The following is a 17,269-nucleotide window of genomic DNA, read 5'->3' on the forward strand; positions in this document are numbered from 1 at the left end:
GACAATGAATCATGTGGTGTGGTCTGGATGAAAGCTGGAGGCATGTAGGTAGGCATAGTGGTCAATAGGTTTCCGGTATAGGGTCGTCTTTATGTGACCATCGCTTATTAGCACCAGAGTGTCCAGGAAGTGGATCTCTTGTGTGGACTGGTCCAGGCTGAGGTTGATGGTGGGATGGAAATTGTTGAAATCATGGTGGAATTCCTCAAGGGCTTCTTTTCCATGGGTCCAGATGATGAAGATGTCATCAATGTAGCGCAAGTAGAGTAGGGGTGTTAGGGGACCAGAGCTGAGGAAGCGTCGTTCAACTGTTGGAAATGGGCCATTCTGATTATCACTACAAAAGGGGTTTTTTTTGTTTTTGTTTTTTTCTCCTGCTGATAATAGCTCACCTTAACTGGTTACTCTCATTATAGTGGGTATGGCAACACCCATTTTTTCATGTTCTCTGTGTATATATATATCTTCCTACTGTATTTTCCACTGCATGCATCCGATGAAGTGGGTTTTAGCCCACGAAAGCTTGTGCTCAGATAAACTTGTTAGTCGCTCAGGTGCCACAAGTACTCCTTTTCACAAAATCCATAGGAGTCAAACTTCTGTTCTGCTGAGTATGGGAATTCCATAGGGTTGATATTCCCAGGTAGCTTCCATTCTCCCTCTTATGCTGCTGAGCTGTCCAGCCTTGTAGACGCTGTCTCTACCCAGGGACACCCCCTTCTCCGCTCTTCTCCATAGTCAGCTGGTCTTCTGCGATAATCACCGACCCTCTGTTTGCCAAACTTCTGATTTTCCAAATGTTTTGGGTATCCCATGAAGCCTTCATAATATCAGTGCTCTACTGTGTTTGCAAATAATCTTGTGAAAGCAAACCCCTGGGATAGTGGCTAACCAGATTAAATGGAGAGGTATTAATTTATCTGTTAATGTCTATATCCTATGATTCTGGATTTAAACCTGCTAAGCAATTATGAAGAAAAAGAAATGACAGGCCAAATGATTAGTGTTACCAAAATAAGAAAACTTTACCATAAGGGTTATTGCAAATGCAAGACTAAGGTTGTACAGTAAAGACACAAACGTAGAGGAAGGTGAAAAGTAAAGGCTATAATAGCAATCTTAATTGCTCCTTTCTAGTATATTTTTTGATGTATATTTTGGACCATAAGTAGTAGAGATGAGCCTAAGATGAGAAGTTTGGCTCCAATCTTTGCCAAAGTTTGAAGGAGTTCAGATCGGGTTTTCTGGCTCACATAAATCTCTAATGAAAAGAAATATTCAACCGCATATTTAGCCAGAAAAACAGAGATAGAAAACAGCATATGGCCCAGCTGCTTTGCACCTCCCCACTAATCCAAAGTGGCGTTAGAGCCAGCATAGGTGGCTAGGCAAGAATCACATTAGTGCAGAGGGATCTTCCAACAGTTTACAGCCAGCATAGCGGCACCTATGCCACACTCAGCCCAGCTGCATGTTTAGGGGGTGTGACTGGGAGAAAGGAAGTGTGATCAGGGTTTTCTTACCCTTCATGGGTCCCTGGCTGCCATATTGACCTCTTGAGGTCTTTGGTACACAATGACCTAGAATTGGGGGACTGCCAACTCCACCTTTGCATCCCCATTTCTGAGCTGTGTCATGTGCTCCTCAGATGTATCAAAGGAGTTGGGCCTATAAATACAAAATGAGATTGTTGTTTTTGGAAGTGTAACTTTTGCATTTCCTGAGCTAATATGACATTACTATCGTTTTTGTCTATACTTGTATGATTCTCCGTATGCACACATATACTTGTGCATCTGCTAAAACTTTATTATTTCAGCAACAATTATCTGACACATCCCAAATGATATTTTCATAATCAAAATATGGAAATATGGTCTCGTTGAAATTACTGTAAGGATGGGGCTAAACTGGTTGAAAGCTCACACTCAGAGTAGTTATCAGTGGTTCTCTGTCAATCTGGGGGGACATATCGAGTGGAGTCTTGCAGGGGTCAGTCTTGGGTCCTGTATTATTCAATATTTTCCTTAATGACTTGGATAATGGACTAGAGAGTGTGCTTGTAAAATTTGCGGATGACATCAAGCATGGGAGGGGTTTCTAGAACTGTGGAGGACAGGATTAGAATTTAAAATGACCTTGACAAATTGGAATATTGGTCTGAATTCAACAAGATGAACGTAAATAAAAACAAGTGTGAAGTACTACAGTGTGTACTACAGTACTCTTACAGTTAGCAGGAAAAAAATCAAAGGCACAGATCCAAAATGGGGAATAACTGGCTAGGTAGTGGTACTGCTGAAAAGGATCTGGGGTTATAGTGGATCACAAATTGAATAGAAGTCAACAGTGGGAATGCAGTTGCAAAAAATTCTAATATCCTTCTGGAGTGTATTAACAGGAGACTTAGTATGCAAGATATGGGAGGTAATTGTCCTGCTTTATTTAGCACTGGTGAGGCTTCAGCTGGAGTACTATGTCCTGTTCTGGGTGCCACACTGTAAGACAGAATCTTTGGAGAGAGTCCAGAGGACAGCAACAAAAATGATAAAAAGTTTAGAAAACCTGACCTATCGAGAAAGATTTAAAAAATGGGCATGTTTAGTCTTGAGAAAAGAAGACTGGGGGCGGACCTGATAGTCTTCAAATATGCTAAGGGCTGTTATAAAGAGGACTGTGATCAGTTGTGCTGAATGTCTTCTGCAGGTAGAAAAGAAGTAGTCAGCTTAAACTGCAGCAAGGGAGGTTTAGGTTAGAGATTAGCAAAAGCTTTGTGACTATATGGATAGTTAAGCTCTGGAATAGGCTTCCAAGAGAGATTGAGGAACCCGCACATTGGAGGTTTTTAAGAACATGTTGGACAAACACCTGTCAGGGATGGTCTATATATAGATGGTCCTGCCTTAGTGCAGGGGGCTAGACTAGATGACCTCTCTAAGGCCTTGTCTACACTACGAAATTAGGTCGAATTTATAGAAGTCGGTTTTATAGAAAGCGTTTTTATACAGTCGATTGTGTGTGTCCCCACAGAAATGCTCTAAGTGCATGTAGTCGGCGGAGTGTGTCCACAGTACCAAGGCAACCATCGACTTCCAGAGCGTTGCACTGTGGGTAGCTATCCCACAGTTCCCGCAGTCTCTGCCACTGTCATAAATATAAAGGGAAGGATAAACCCCTTTAAAATCCCTCCTGGCCAGAGGAAACCTCCTCTCACCTCTAAAGGGTTAAGAAGCTAAAGGTAACCTCGCTGGCACCTGACCAAAATGACCAATGAGGAGACAAGATACTTTCAAAAGCTGGGAGGAGGGAGAGAAACAAAGGGTCTGTGTCTCTATCTTTATGCTGTTTCTGCCGGGGATAGACCAGGAATGGAGTCTTAGAACTTTTAGTAAGTAATCTAGCTAGGTATGTGTTAGATTATGATTTCTTTAAATGGCTGAGAAAAGAATTGTGCTGAATAGAATAACTATTTCTGTCTGTGTATCTTTTTGCAACTTAAGGTTTTGCCTAGAGGGGTTCTCTATGTTTTGAATCTAATTACCCTGTAAGATATCTACTATCCTGATTTTACAGAGGTGATTTCTTTACTTCTATTTACTTCTATTTCTATTAAAAGTCTTCTTGTAAGAAAACTGAATGCTTTTTCATTGTTCTCAGATCCAAGGGTTTGGGTCTGTGGTCACCTATGCAAATTGGTGAGGCTTTTTATCCAACATTTCCCAGGAAAGGGGGGGTGCAAGTGTTGGGAGGATTGTTCATTGTTCTTAAGATCCAAGGGTCTGGGTCTGTAGTCACCTAGGCAAATTGGTGAGGCTTTTTACCAAACCTTGTCCAGGAAGTGGGGTGCAAGGTTTTGGGAAGTATTTTGGGGGGAAAGACGTTTCCAAACAGCTCTTCCCCAGTAACCAGTATTTGTTTGGTGGTGGTAGCGGCCAGTCCAAGGACAAAGGGTGGAATATTTTGTACCTTGGGGAAGTTTTGACCTAAGCTCATAAAGATAAGCTTAGGAGGTTTTTCATGCAGGTCCCCACATCTGTACCCTAGCGTTCAGAGTGGGGAAGGAACCTTGACAGCCCCCCATTTGAATTCTGGGTAGAAATCCCAGTGCCTGATGGGGCTAAAACATTGTCGCGGTGGTTCTGGGTACATATCATCAGGCACCTCCGTGAAAGCAAGGGCAGACAATCATTTTGAGCCTTTTTTCTTGAGTTACCTGTGCAGACGCCATACCACGGCAAGCATGGAGCCCGCTCAGCTCACTGTCACCGTACTTCTCCTGGGTGCTGGCAGACGCGGTACTGCATTGCTACACAGCAGCAGTTTATTGCCTTTTGGCAGCAGACAGTGCAGTATGACTGGTAGCCATCGTCGACATAGTCCTGGGTGCTCTTTTAACAGACCTCGATGAGGTCAAGGGCGCCTGGGCAAACATGGGAGTGACTCAGCCAGGTCATTTCCCTTTTAAGTTTAGTCTCATGGCGATTCAATCCTACCGGCAGTGCACTGTCTTTTAATCTGAAGCCAGCAGAAGACGATGGCCAGTCGTCATCCTACACCGTCTTCTGCCAAGCACCCAGGTGATGATGATGGCTAGTGGTCGTACTGCACAGTCTGCTGCCAGCAAGATGTATAAAGATAGATGAAGTGGATCAAAACAAGAAATAGACCAGATTTGTTTTGTATTCATTTTCTCCTCCCTCCCTCTGTGAAATCAATAGTCTGCTAAACCCAGTTTTGAGTTCTATCCTTGAGGTTTTGAGTTCTATCCTTGAGGGGGCCATTCTGTTTCTTGCAAAGCCACCCCCTTTGTTGATTTTAATTCCCTGTAAACCAGGTTGTCAGTCGCCCCTCCCTCTGCCAGAGCAACGGCAAACAATCGTTTCGCGCCCTTTTCCCTGGATTGCCCGAGCAGGAGCAGACGCCATAGCACAGCAAGCATGGAGCCCGTTCAGCTCACCCCTGCAATTATGACCATTGTAAACACCTCGCGCATTATCATGCAGTGTATGCAGAATCAGCACCTGAAAAACCAGGCGGGGAAGTGATGGCAGCGCGGTGATGAGGACATGGACACACTTTTCTCTAAAACCGCATTCCCCCGCAATTTGGAGATCATGGTGTTAATGGGGCGGGCTCATGCCATGGAACGCCGATTCTGGGCCCAGGAAACAAGCACAGAGTGGTGGGACCGCATAGTGTTGCGGGTCTGGGATGATTTCCAGTGGCTCCGAAACTTTTGCATGCGTATGGGCACTTTCATGAAACTTTGTGACTTGCTTTCCCCTGCCCTGAAGCGCAAGAATACCAAGATGAGAGCAGCCCTCACAGTTCACAAGCGAGTGGCAATAGCCCTGTGGAAGCTTGCAACACCAGACAGCTACTGGTCAGTCGGGAATCAATTTGGAGTGGGCAAATCTACTGTGGGGGTTGCTGTGATGCAAGTAGCCCATGCAATCACTGACCATCTGCTATCAAGAGTAGTGACTCTGGGAAATATGCGGGTCATACTAGATGGCTTTGCTGCAATGGGATTCCCTAACTGTGGTGGGGCTATAGACGGAACCCATATCCCTATCTTGGGACCGGACCACCAGGGCAGCGAGTACATAAACCACAAGGGGTACTTTTCGATAGTGCTGCAAGCTCTGGTGGATCACAAGGGACGTTTCACCAACATCAACGTGGGATGGCCGGGAAAGGTTCATGATGCTCGCGTCTTCAGGAACTCTGGTCTGTTTAAACGGCTGCAGGAAGGGATTTACTTCCCAGACCAGAAAATAACTGTTGGGGATGTTGAAATGCCTATAGTTATCCTTGGGTACCCAGCGTACCCCTTAATGCCCTGGCTCATGAAGCCGTACACAGGCACCCTGGACAGTAGTCAGGAACTGTTCAACTATAGGCTGAGCAAGTGCAGAATGGTGGTAGAATGTGCATTTGGATGTTTAAAGGGTTGCTGGCACAGTTTACTGACTCGCTCAGACCTCAGTGAAACCAATATTCCCATTGTTATTGCTGCTTGCTGTGCGCTCCACAATCTCTGTGAGAGTAAGGGGGAGACGTTTATGGCGGGGTGGGAGGTTGATGCAAATCGCCTGGCTGCTGAATACGTGCAGCCAGACACCAGGGCGATTAGAAGAGCACAGCAGGAAACGGTGCGCATCAGAGAAGCTTTGAAAACCAGTTTCATGGCTGGCCAGGGTACCGTGTGACACTTCTGTTTGTTTCTCCTTGATGAAAACCGGCCCCCTTGGTTGACTCTAATTCCCTGTAAGCCACCCGCCCTCCCCCCTTTGATCACAGCTTGCTTGCAAAGGAAATAAAGTCACTATCATTTAAAAAAACATGTATTCTTTATTAATTGATTATAAAAATAGGGAGATAACTCACAAGGTAGCCCGGGTGGGGTGTGGGAGGAGGGTAGGAGGGAAGGAAAAGGCCACTTTAAAACTTGTTGAATGCCAGCCTTCTGTTGCTTGGGCTGTCCACTGGGGTGGAGTGGTTGGGTTCCCGGAGCCTCCCACCCTGCGTTCTTGGGCGTCTGGGTGGGGAAGCTATGGAACTTGGGGAGGAGGGAGGGCAGTTAAGCAGGGGCTGAAGCGGCAGTCTATGATCCTGTTGCCGTTCATGAACCTCCACCAGACGACGGAGCATGTCCGTTTTATCCCACAGTATCCCCAGAGTTTCCTCATGCCTCCTCTGATCTTCCTGCCACTACCTCTCCTCACATTCATCTGCCACCGTCCTGCATTCTGCTATTGTGTCCCTCCACACAGCTCTGTCAGTGCCGGACGACTGCATGAGCTCAGAGAACATGTCATCATGCGTGTGTTTTTTTTTTGCCGCCTTATCTGAGATAGCCTCTGGGATGGAGGAGGGAGGCTTGAAACATTTGCAGCTGCTGGAGGAAAAAAAGAGAGTGAAGTATTGAAAAAGATACATTTTACAGAACAATGGCTACACTCTTTCACGGTGAACAACACTATTCACATTACATAGCACATGAGATTTTGGTAGAAGGTCGCATTTTGCATCTTATATTGAGTGCCTGTGGCTTTGGTGTTAGAGATCGCACACGCAGTGCCAGGCAACAGAATTCGGCTTGCAGGCGGCCATGGTAAGCCATAGTCTTTCGGCTTCTGCAACCTTCATAACAGCAGCCCCCTCCTTTCCCATACCAAGAAAAGCCCGTTGAGTTGGCCATTTACTGCTGCAGTTTTCCTGTTAACAAGCAGCAGCAGAAACCAAACTAACCCTCTCCCCCCATCCAATTCTCTGGGATGATTGCTTTTCCCCTCCTCCCACCGCGTGGCTGGTATCAGGGAAGATCCCTGCTAGCCAAACGCGAACAGCTCAGTGCCAATGGCCCCCCCTCCCACCGTGTGGCTAACTGCGGGGAGGATTTCTTTTCAGCCACAGGCAAACAGCGCAGTAGGAACGGCCACCTCTGAATGTCCCCTTAATAAAAATTCCCCTATTTCAACCATGTTACCATGAACGATATCACTCTCCTGAGGATAACACAGAGAGATAAAGAACGGATGTTGCTTGAATGCCAGCAAACACCGGGACCGTACACTGCCAGGCCTTGTCATGCAATGGTACCAGATTACTTGCTACTAGCATGGCGTGGTAAAGTGTCCTAACATAGAGGACAGAATAAGGCTGCTCTCCCCAGAAACCTTCTGCAAAGGCTTTTAGTGTACCTCCAGGAGAGCTTCATGGAGATGTCCCTGGAAGATTTCCGCTCCATCCCCAGACACATTAACAGACTTTTCTAGTAGCAGTACTGGCCACGAATGCATCCCAAGTCCTCAGGGCTACTTAATCATTAAAAAATGCTTGCTTTTATAACATGTATTATATTTTAAAAGGTACACTCACCAGAGGTCCCTTCTCTGGCTTGATTGGGTTGGGAGGGTATTTCAGTCAGGGTGATAAAAAGATCCTGGCTGTTGGGGAAAACGGTGTGCTGTGTGCTCTCCCCAAGCTCATCCTCCTCCTCATCTTCCTCATCTGCAAAATCCTCAGCCATGGAGGAGAGTATCTCATCCTCAGAGTCCACGGACGGGGTGAGGTAGTGATGGCGGCCCCCCTAGAATTGCATGCAGTTCAGCGTAGAAGTGGCATGTCCGGGGCTCTGTCCTGGAGCGTCAGTTTGATTCTTTGGTTTTCTGGTACACTTGTCTGAGCTCCTTAAGTTTCACGCGACACTGTGTTGCATCCCTGAGGCGGCTTCTTTCCCTCATGGCTTCTGAGATTTTTTGAAATGTTTTGGCATTTCGTCTTTTGGAACGTAGTTCTGATAGCATGGATTCCTCTCCCCATACAGCGATCAGATCCAGTACCTCCCGTTCGGTCCATGCTGGAGCTCGTTTTTGATTCTGGGACTGCATGGTCACCTGTGCTGATGAGCTCTGCATGGTCACCTGTGCTGATGAGCTCGCCTGGCCAAACAGGAAATGAGATTCAAAAGTTCCCGGGGCTTTTTCTGTACACCTGGCCAGTGCATCCGAGTTCAGAGTGCTGTCCAGAGCGGTCACAATGGTGCACTGTGGGATAGCTCCCGGAGGCAAATACCTTCGAATTGCGTCCACCTAACCCTAATTCGAAATGGCGATGTTGATTTCAGCGCTAATCCCCTCGTTGGGGAGGAATACAGAAATTGGTTTTAAGAGCCCTTTATGTCGAAAAAATGGCTTCGTTGTGTGGATGGGTGCAGGGTTAATTCGGATTTAATGCTGCTAAATCCGACATAAACTCGCAGTGTAGACCAGGCCTTAGTCCCTTTCAGCCCTATATTTCTGTCATTCTGTGATCTTTATCCTGACACTTTCCTTTGCACGTATGCGTGTATAATGTTGCATTATATTGGAATAGTGACATCAGAGGAAAGATGCTTGAACAGTTTTTGGGTCTTCACGACCTGACAATTGCCAATTAAGCTCATACTTAAATGAAACCTTAATACACATCTACTGGCTTAGTTACACCATCCACATCAAAATCACTGGAGAAGCAGCTGAAATTCAACTGGGAAATTACAAAAGAGATGGATTAGAGTATATGATCAAGTGCCTATATTCTGAGGACTATGTATATATGGAAGTATCTATACGAAAAGTGAGATGAGGACAAAAGGCTCAAGTTTGTAAGTTTATACAGCAGATGTAAAGTAAATTTGAATTAATCTTGTGTTAGATTTCATCACTTATTTATTATTATATTAACCTGAGAAACAGAATTACCATAGTGTGTGGTGACTGGCCTGTTCTTCTTGCCCTCATTCTTTCACTAATAAGGATAGTAATATAACTTTGCACTTCAATAGTGCTTTTCATCTGAGAATCTCAAAGCACTGCACAAACTTGCCATCCACTGTTACAGACATTACAGTTACTTACATGGTAGCAAGCTGTGTTTTCATTAATACTAGGTTATGGCAACATACAGTTAATCAGGCCTGAGGACCAGAATTGAGTATAAAGAATAGAGATATTTATACACCCTCATGCAATGCAGTGAAAGGAAATGCTGAGAATGTACATGATGGTTTGATGGAGTCAAAGCATAATTTTTATTTTGCCTTAAGGTTACAGGCTTTTTTAAATAATAAAAAGCCCTTTTTATTACATGCCACTCTTTATTTAAGAAACTATTTATTGTTTGTTAGATGTTATATAGTATTGTTTCTATTAAAATTACACATAGATTTTATTATGCCTAGCTGCAATGCTGGGTATGTACCTCAAGTAAGTAAAAAGATGAAAATCCATGCTGCCACATAGGAGATCTGTGTTTCACTGAAGTCTGAATTCCCGGGGAATGAATTACAGAAGCAATCTACCCTAATTTGTTAACTTATTCAAATAACAGTTATTATACTTAACTATGCTAAAGATTATCTTTTTGGTGGCAGATTGTTTATTTTTTGATGAGCCTAATTACTGATTTTCTAAAGGTAATTTACATTTATTACTAATACATCTTTTAAAATGTGACAGATAAATGTTGTTCCCATAAGTATATTATGAAAAAAGTTACTATTTAAAAACACATTATTTAATTTGAAAGATAAATGGCAAACACCATTATTTTTTTCCTGTAGCACCTGTGCTGTAAGCTCATTAAAATGTGTAATTCCAAGTGTAGCTGCAATACTAACAGAAAAATAATCTATAAACTCTAAACTCTAAAAATATACTCAGAATGCAAAGCTGACAAAAGGCCTACTTACTAATGTAGCTTGGCTAATTTTATCTTCTTTCAGGGCTATGTTTGCCTTGGTTGTAGAAGAGGATAAAAGCTACAGTGGAGAACATATATTTTCTACCAAATGTATCTAAATTGCAATCTTGTTCTTTATCAGTTTGCTGTAAAACTGACCATTAAGGGAAAGTAACAGCAATTCTATAACCAGCTTCAAAAATACTTCTATCAGAACTGATTATTCTACTATATAAGCCAATATACAGCAGAGGTGCTCAGAAAGCGATACTGATTTTGTTTCTCAAGGAGGTGACAGCTTGAAAGAACAGCCTTCCTGCATATAAGATCATGCAATCTTTTGCTGTCACTATGACCCATGACTCACCAATGGAATCAGGATTCGTAGTCATATATTCAGGGTGTGCAGGGATCAATCCATTACAGGACCTTATGTGATGTTCCTAGAGTCTTTTCTGGAAAATGCATTAGATTTCTGTGTGCGATCTGTTATGGTCACACGTAAGTCAGAAAAAATATTTCCTTCCTTTTATATAGAACATACAATTTAAATTTCACATACATTGGAAAAAAAATTATTACTTGGTCTTAAGAAAAATGAACTGGTTTTATCCCACAATCCTGCAGCAGGAGTTAAAATATCCTGCAACTGATTGTAGCCAGGAGGAACCTAGAGGGAAAGGATGATCCTGTGACTAAAGCACAAGATTGCTAGTCAGACAATCTGGCTGCTATTCCAAGCTCTGCCATGGACTTTTTGTATGGCCTTGAGCAGATCACTCAATCTCTTTCTGCCTCAGTTTCTTTAACAATGAAATACCAGGGATAATAATTGAAGGGGGGGAGTTCTGAGGCTTAAATCATTTACCAAAAACTGTTTTGAGATCCACGGATAGAATGTGATATCTAAATGCAAAGTATTAGTAGTTATGTAATTCTATGAAAAAAACAGTATTCAAGGCCTGTGGAATACAGACACTAACCTATAATAATTTAAATATAAAAAAATTAGGCTGCAGGAATTAACTAAGCCTTTTCTGACCGTTTGTCTTTGCAGATTTAATAGGGCACTGGAAACAACAGTGCTTCTTTACCTTTGTTTACAACATAGTCATGAAACGTTATTTCAGTATAGCAGAAGATTCCACCGGAGGACTTATTTAAAAACTTAATAATACCTAGATGGTAGAAATAGCTACTTTATATTATCATCTGTGGATGTTTTGATTTTGGAAAACAGGTACTGTCCAACAGGGAGACTTTTCTTACTATAGATCTGATTAAAACCCATGCCAAAGTTTTTAAAGAGCAAATGTGATATCTTCATTATTATGCATGTTGGTTTTGCACTGATTTCTAAACATACTGTTGCACTTTTCACTATTTTCATGTAATGTACTTTTTCTATAAAAATAGAGAGGTCAGTTACAGCAAATAAGATCAAAGGAGAAGGTAACTGGATAGATCCAGATATTTCTACTTAATTTGGAAGGCATATAATGCATGTCTGGAGTGCCTCCTAGGAAATGCCTAAGAGATGTACTTTGCACTAATCTTTTAGCTGTTATTCCGACATAATCCTCATCATAAGCCTCTGCTCTTTGATGAATAGTTTAACCCTAAACTCCAAGCTGGATAAATTCCATAGTATGAAAATGTAACTCATTACTGGTGCCAGAAATGTCCAAATAGTTCTGTGATACCCCTCTTTGCCTTTTATATTAAAATGTCATTGTATAGACATACATAAATTATGTGTCTCAGTTAAATACTGTGTATCCCTTTTTGTTGTTTGGCTGTGGCAGATCCATATTTTGTTATTGATCGGAGCACCTTTGAGTGTGCTGAAGGTAAGTTCACAGGTAAGTATAAGGACAGGATCCAGGGAAAAGGTCAGACTTGATGATTTCCCTTGTTTGTTTTGAAACGACGTCCTTACAAAAATCAATGAGTTTTCTGCAATCAATACAAAGACATTTTTTACTCTAACTTAAACTTAGGCATTTAAAAATCATTGTTCACACACTGTGTGCCAGTGCATTTAAAGGCTTTGGCATGTAATTGTATAATGGCTATCTTCAGTTGTTCTGGAAGAGCTTGTGTTTTGCACAAAACTGTATTTTATGTAACATACTTTCACTTCTTTTTTTTCATTTCCTTTTAGAAACTTGGCTGCTGTTCAGGTGCAGGTTCATCCTGTTAACCCTGGGATGACCTCCAATGCCATTGCATCATTCACTGCCTCTCGTTACACTGACTCCCAAGATAAATTTTCTTTCCAAATGTGATTTGTCCATGTTTGTTTTCTGATCAGCCTACATATGCTGGTCCTAATTCAGTAATCATTTTGTAGTATAGCAAAGCCATTTGCTTTCATGTGGATTCCCCTCCCAAGCTACCTCTAACTACCTACCCTTCCTAAACTGAATGCTTCTGTAGTAAGTGAGCTGTAGCTCACGAAAGTTTATGCTCAAATAAATTTGTTCGTCTCTAAGGTGCCACAAGTCCTCCTTTTCTTTCTGTAGTACTTATCACCCGTTACATTCTTTAAAGTTTTGCAATTCCACAAATTCATCATGATCAGTCTGATTCATCTTTACAGAGCTGTACCGGTCAGTACTCTCTTATTTCATGTATCAAATTTAATATATATGTATAATGCATATAAAATATATATATGTATAATGCATATGTTTGTTGAAACTAGTTTGTGTTTAAAATTACAATTTTATTTGATTGCAGCAAAAGAAAAAGTCATTAGTCCTCCTAATTCAATACATCTAAAAGTTAAGCAATTAAAATCAATGCCATTTATTTCATTTTAAAATTTAATCTATGCAACACTTCAAGAAACAGCTACATGGTGTTGTATATTAGGAACTGTTGACATTCTACTGAATTAAGTACAACATTTTGGGGTTTTATGCTTCTTGAGGTGGTAAAGGGAAAAAAGTTTTTTAAAAAAGTGTGCCTTGCTGTATTTCTTATACCATTTATTAAAAAGCTGCTTTCAGAGTAAAATTATGTTGGTTTCAAAGGAGGAAATAGCAAGGTTAAGATATGTGAATAATTTCTGTATATATGTATAACCAAGTACAAACATTGATGTATAATGACAGTATAAAATGCTTTCATGTTTGTGATGTCCAGTGATGTTGAACATATAAGCCTTAAAACCATTAGATTGCATGATAATTAGAATTGGCATAATAAACATCGTTTATTGGGGAAAAAAAGCAAAATTGGTTATCTGTTTTACCCACGTTCAAAGAAAAAATACTGCATCAAAATACAGAAAAGGTATTGTTTGCAATATTTCGTAGAGTCTAGAGTTTCCATATCAGTTAAGAGGTTTGGGCTACATGGCTCCAAAGTAAAGGTCATGCAGACTAAGGAGTTTCAAAAATCTTTCTCGTCACACATGGAAATGCAAATATTCAGAAAGATTAATCTAGTAAACTGCAACACCAGTTCCCAGAGGACAAGTATACATATCTTAAACCTTTATTTCTTTATTATTAACAGTTTGATGTTGGATGTTAGGACACTTTCTGTCTCTTAAAATTTCATTCATTTACATAGTCCCATTGAATGAGCTTTGTATATATTTAGATAAGCACTTTTACAGTTAGGCTGTTTGAATGATTTAGATTATGTACATTTTAAATGTTTTTATCTTGTTCTAAAACTATATTGGGTGGCTGAAACAATGCTGAAAGCTCTATCTAGTATCTCTGCAAAAATGACTCTTTTCTAAAAATCTCTCTTGTAAATGGAGGCTACATTTAATAGGCCAGAAACTGGGCCTGCTAATTTCTATTTTATCTGTTTAAATACATATACTTTCTATTATGTACATGGGGGATTATTTTAAACAAATATTTAAAATAATATTGGTTTTCTTAATAAAATCAATCAATCCAATCAATCAGTTAAATAAAATGCTAGTGGCCTAGCCAGAATCTAGAAGACGACCTAAAATATCTCATTGGCATATCCATGGAATAGTGGAGGAACTGGTAAGAAAACTTTCCTGTTTTAAGCTACCAAAGGCATATTTTCACTTATAATGGTGAGAAAAACATGTAGGTCCTGACTCTTATCTCCACTAAGTCCCCTTTAAAAGGCCAAAGCAATGTAAAAGAGCCTTAGTGTAGATGTAAAAGAGCCTTAGTGTAGATGAGAATGAAGCCCTTAAAAATTTGAGAAAAATTCCTTGCAATTGCCTTTTTGAATCTATGACGTGTTCTCCACTTGCATATTCTCACTGTTAAGTCCAGAATTGTGTTTAAGTTAAACCCAAGCCACACTGAAGGTCTGAATCACTCTTTACAGAATATTGGAAAATGCCAAATAATTTCTAGGTGCAATTTCTCATAAAAATCACACAGAGTTTAGCCAGTCTATTTTTTTAATTAAAATTAGGAATTTTTAGTGATTTATCATGGTTAATTTTTACATGGGAAAGGAGTTTTGAAATATATCTTGGTCTGTCTTAGCACTTTGTTTTTAAGCTAACTCAGTTTGACTGCAATCATATAGAATCATAGAATCATAGAATTCCAGGGTTGGAAGGGACCTCAGGAGGTCATCTAGTCCAACCCCCTGCTCAAAGCAGGACCAATCCCCCAATTTTTGCCCCAGATCCCTAAATAGCCTCCTCAAGGATTGAACTTACAACCCTGGGTTTAGCAGGCCAATGCTCAAACCACTGAGCTATCCCTCCCATGATGAGAACAGAACTCGTAAGTTAGAGGCTTTTCATGTCTGTCAGCTCAGCCAACAAACTGTAAGGCTATGTGGCTCAATCCTGAGAGGTGGAGAACACCTTCACTTAACTAGTGTTTGAAGAACTATATTATTTGATCTCAGGAGACAAAGTACAGTATCATTTTTATAACTGTGATTCAAGGCCATTCATTATCAAATATTCTTCACTAGCATGGTTATAAGCTCTATATTTTCTTATTTTTCTTCTCACAGAGAGCATATTGGATTTTGATGTCAATATAAATTGATTTCTGAAAGAAAACAAATCTCTGGCATCCCTGATACAGCATTCACTCATGTCATATAAAAGCCATATGCTTAGAGCCAAATTATGTCTAGCGGTTGGAAACAGTTATAATGCCTGCTCCGTGAAAGAGTAGCAAAAGTGGCATTAATATAGCTCGTATCCTGTCTAACACCAACCCATACACAGCCCCCTCACATTCTATTTCTATTGGGTAAAAATCACCTATGGTGCAGGAGACTTGCACAAATCCGTTGGCCCACTTAAGGGGGTGCATGGAGTTTTTGCCTATGCACTCTCCATACGTTGAAGAAAGGGTCCGAAGACTGTCTGCACATAAACTATAAGAAAGGCCGCAACAGGGGAAGGCCAAGGGAAGAGCCACAAATGTATATGTCCGCAGAACCAGCTCTGCTATTCCAACTCAGAGGCTGGAATAGCTTCTGCGGGTAGTGAGGAGGCAGCCCAGCAGCTCATGCCCTGCAACTTGGATTTTGTCTCCTTAAGCACCTCACATTCCACCTGCCTAGAGTCTGAATAGTCTGGCTTTATGCAGAGAGAATGAATGGCACCACTAAGAAGATGTGCTCTATCAGAGCAGCTGTATATACATACACGTGGACATAAACTTTGCATCATATCCCTGACCCCACTGGTCACATGATGTTGTGCCTTTCTGTCAGATAAGTCAAAGAAGGCCATGTGGAATAGTGTCTTTTTATAGGATGAAGAATCCAGGTGGCAAACTCCACTCTGTGCTTCTACTGCTAACCATAGTTTTCCTCATATAGAGGTGCATGTACTCAGAGAGCCAGAATCTGGACCCTCAAATGCTGTTTGAATTTTCAACATTAAATTCACACTGATGACGTAGACCTTGATGTGATACACATGTTTAATCTAGTCCATATATTGAAAATTATGAAATGCCTGTGTCAGAAAATAAAAAGCCTCACAAACCTGGAAAGTCATGAAAAGTAGTCCCCACAAACTACTAATCTAAACTTTCAAAATACTGTCAAGGTTATAAGCAGCACACATACTCTATATTGTACTATTACGCACTAAGATAGGGATAGGCTTCCATCCCTGTGCCTGGGAGTTCATAGAATATCAGGGTTGGAAGGGACCTCAGGAGGTCATCTAGTCCAACCGCCTGCTCAAAGTTACCTGCACATATACCATTAAGAACTGAGTGCATACCTATTCCACAGTCCTTAATCGATGGCCCTGATTGACACTTAATTCAAATCTCCACTGAAGTCCTTAGTGTTAGACTGTAAAAGAGGACAGACTTTTTCCTACTAACTCTACTTTACAAATCTCACATAGTAGTATAAATGTTCACAACACTGTTCCCGTTGTTTGTTTCACAGTAAACGAAAATGTGCAGACACTTTCATTTGGATTGTGCCTCAATCTTTTTCCTTCAGAATGATGGACAGGAGTAGATTAATAGATGTCAAGGCTAGACAGAGACAATCTGATCATCTAGTCTGACCTCCTGTATAGCACAGCCCAAGGAATTTCACCCAGTTACTCCTGCAATGAGCCCAATAACTTGTGTTTGACTAAAGCTTATCTTCTAGAAAGGCATCCAGTCTTGATTTAAGGTATCAAGAATTGTACTGGAGACGTCTGAGTGCCAAGGGCTTATTATTCCCCAGGTCTGGACAAGTTTCTACAAAATTATTCCTAATAATAGTATTTCTTTAAAAGGGGTTTTGTACAATTGGTGGCAACTGATCTATTGCCTCCAGAGCAGTGTATCTAACTTCTTGGGCTCACTCTATCAACACCAGTTGCTCACATTTGTCATATAACCATTAATTATTTGTTCAGAATGCATCTATTCATCTCTGATTCAATAAAACATTTTAAAGGAGCAGATCATAAATCTACTATGCACCAAATTGCATCATGCATGGGATTAGTTATTGTTCGTACAATGCTTTGAAAATGTAAATTCTTATAAAATGGAAAGTATTAATTTATTCCCAGACAAAAAAACCCCTGTTTTGATGGAGT

The 17,269-nt window shown here is 41.0% G+C and overlaps 1 protein-coding gene and 1 long non-coding RNA gene across 3 annotated transcripts in view; one reads left to right on the plus strand and one right to left on the minus strand.

The window, feature by feature from the left end:
• The window catches only part of AKAP6 (A-kinase anchoring protein 6), a 401,935-nt gene extending 388,570 nt beyond the window's left edge, over positions 1–13,365 (plus strand). For both annotated transcript variants that reach the window (XM_048854030.2, XM_048854032.2), the window contains exon 14: positions 12,392–13,365. The gene's annotated coding sequence lies outside the window, so the exon portion shown is untranslated. The remainder of the gene's footprint in view (positions 1–12,391) is intronic.
• Positions 1–17,269, minus strand: part of LOC142072554 (uncharacterized) — a 92,125-nt gene that overhangs the window by 10,151 nt on the left and 64,705 nt on the right. The window lies entirely within an intron of this gene.

This window comes from Caretta caretta, chromosome 6 (genome assembly GCF_965140235.1).
Source record: "Caretta caretta isolate rCarCar2 chromosome 6, rCarCar1.hap1, whole genome shotgun sequence".
Lineage (NCBI taxonomy): Eukaryota > Metazoa > Chordata > Testudines > Cheloniidae > Caretta > Caretta caretta.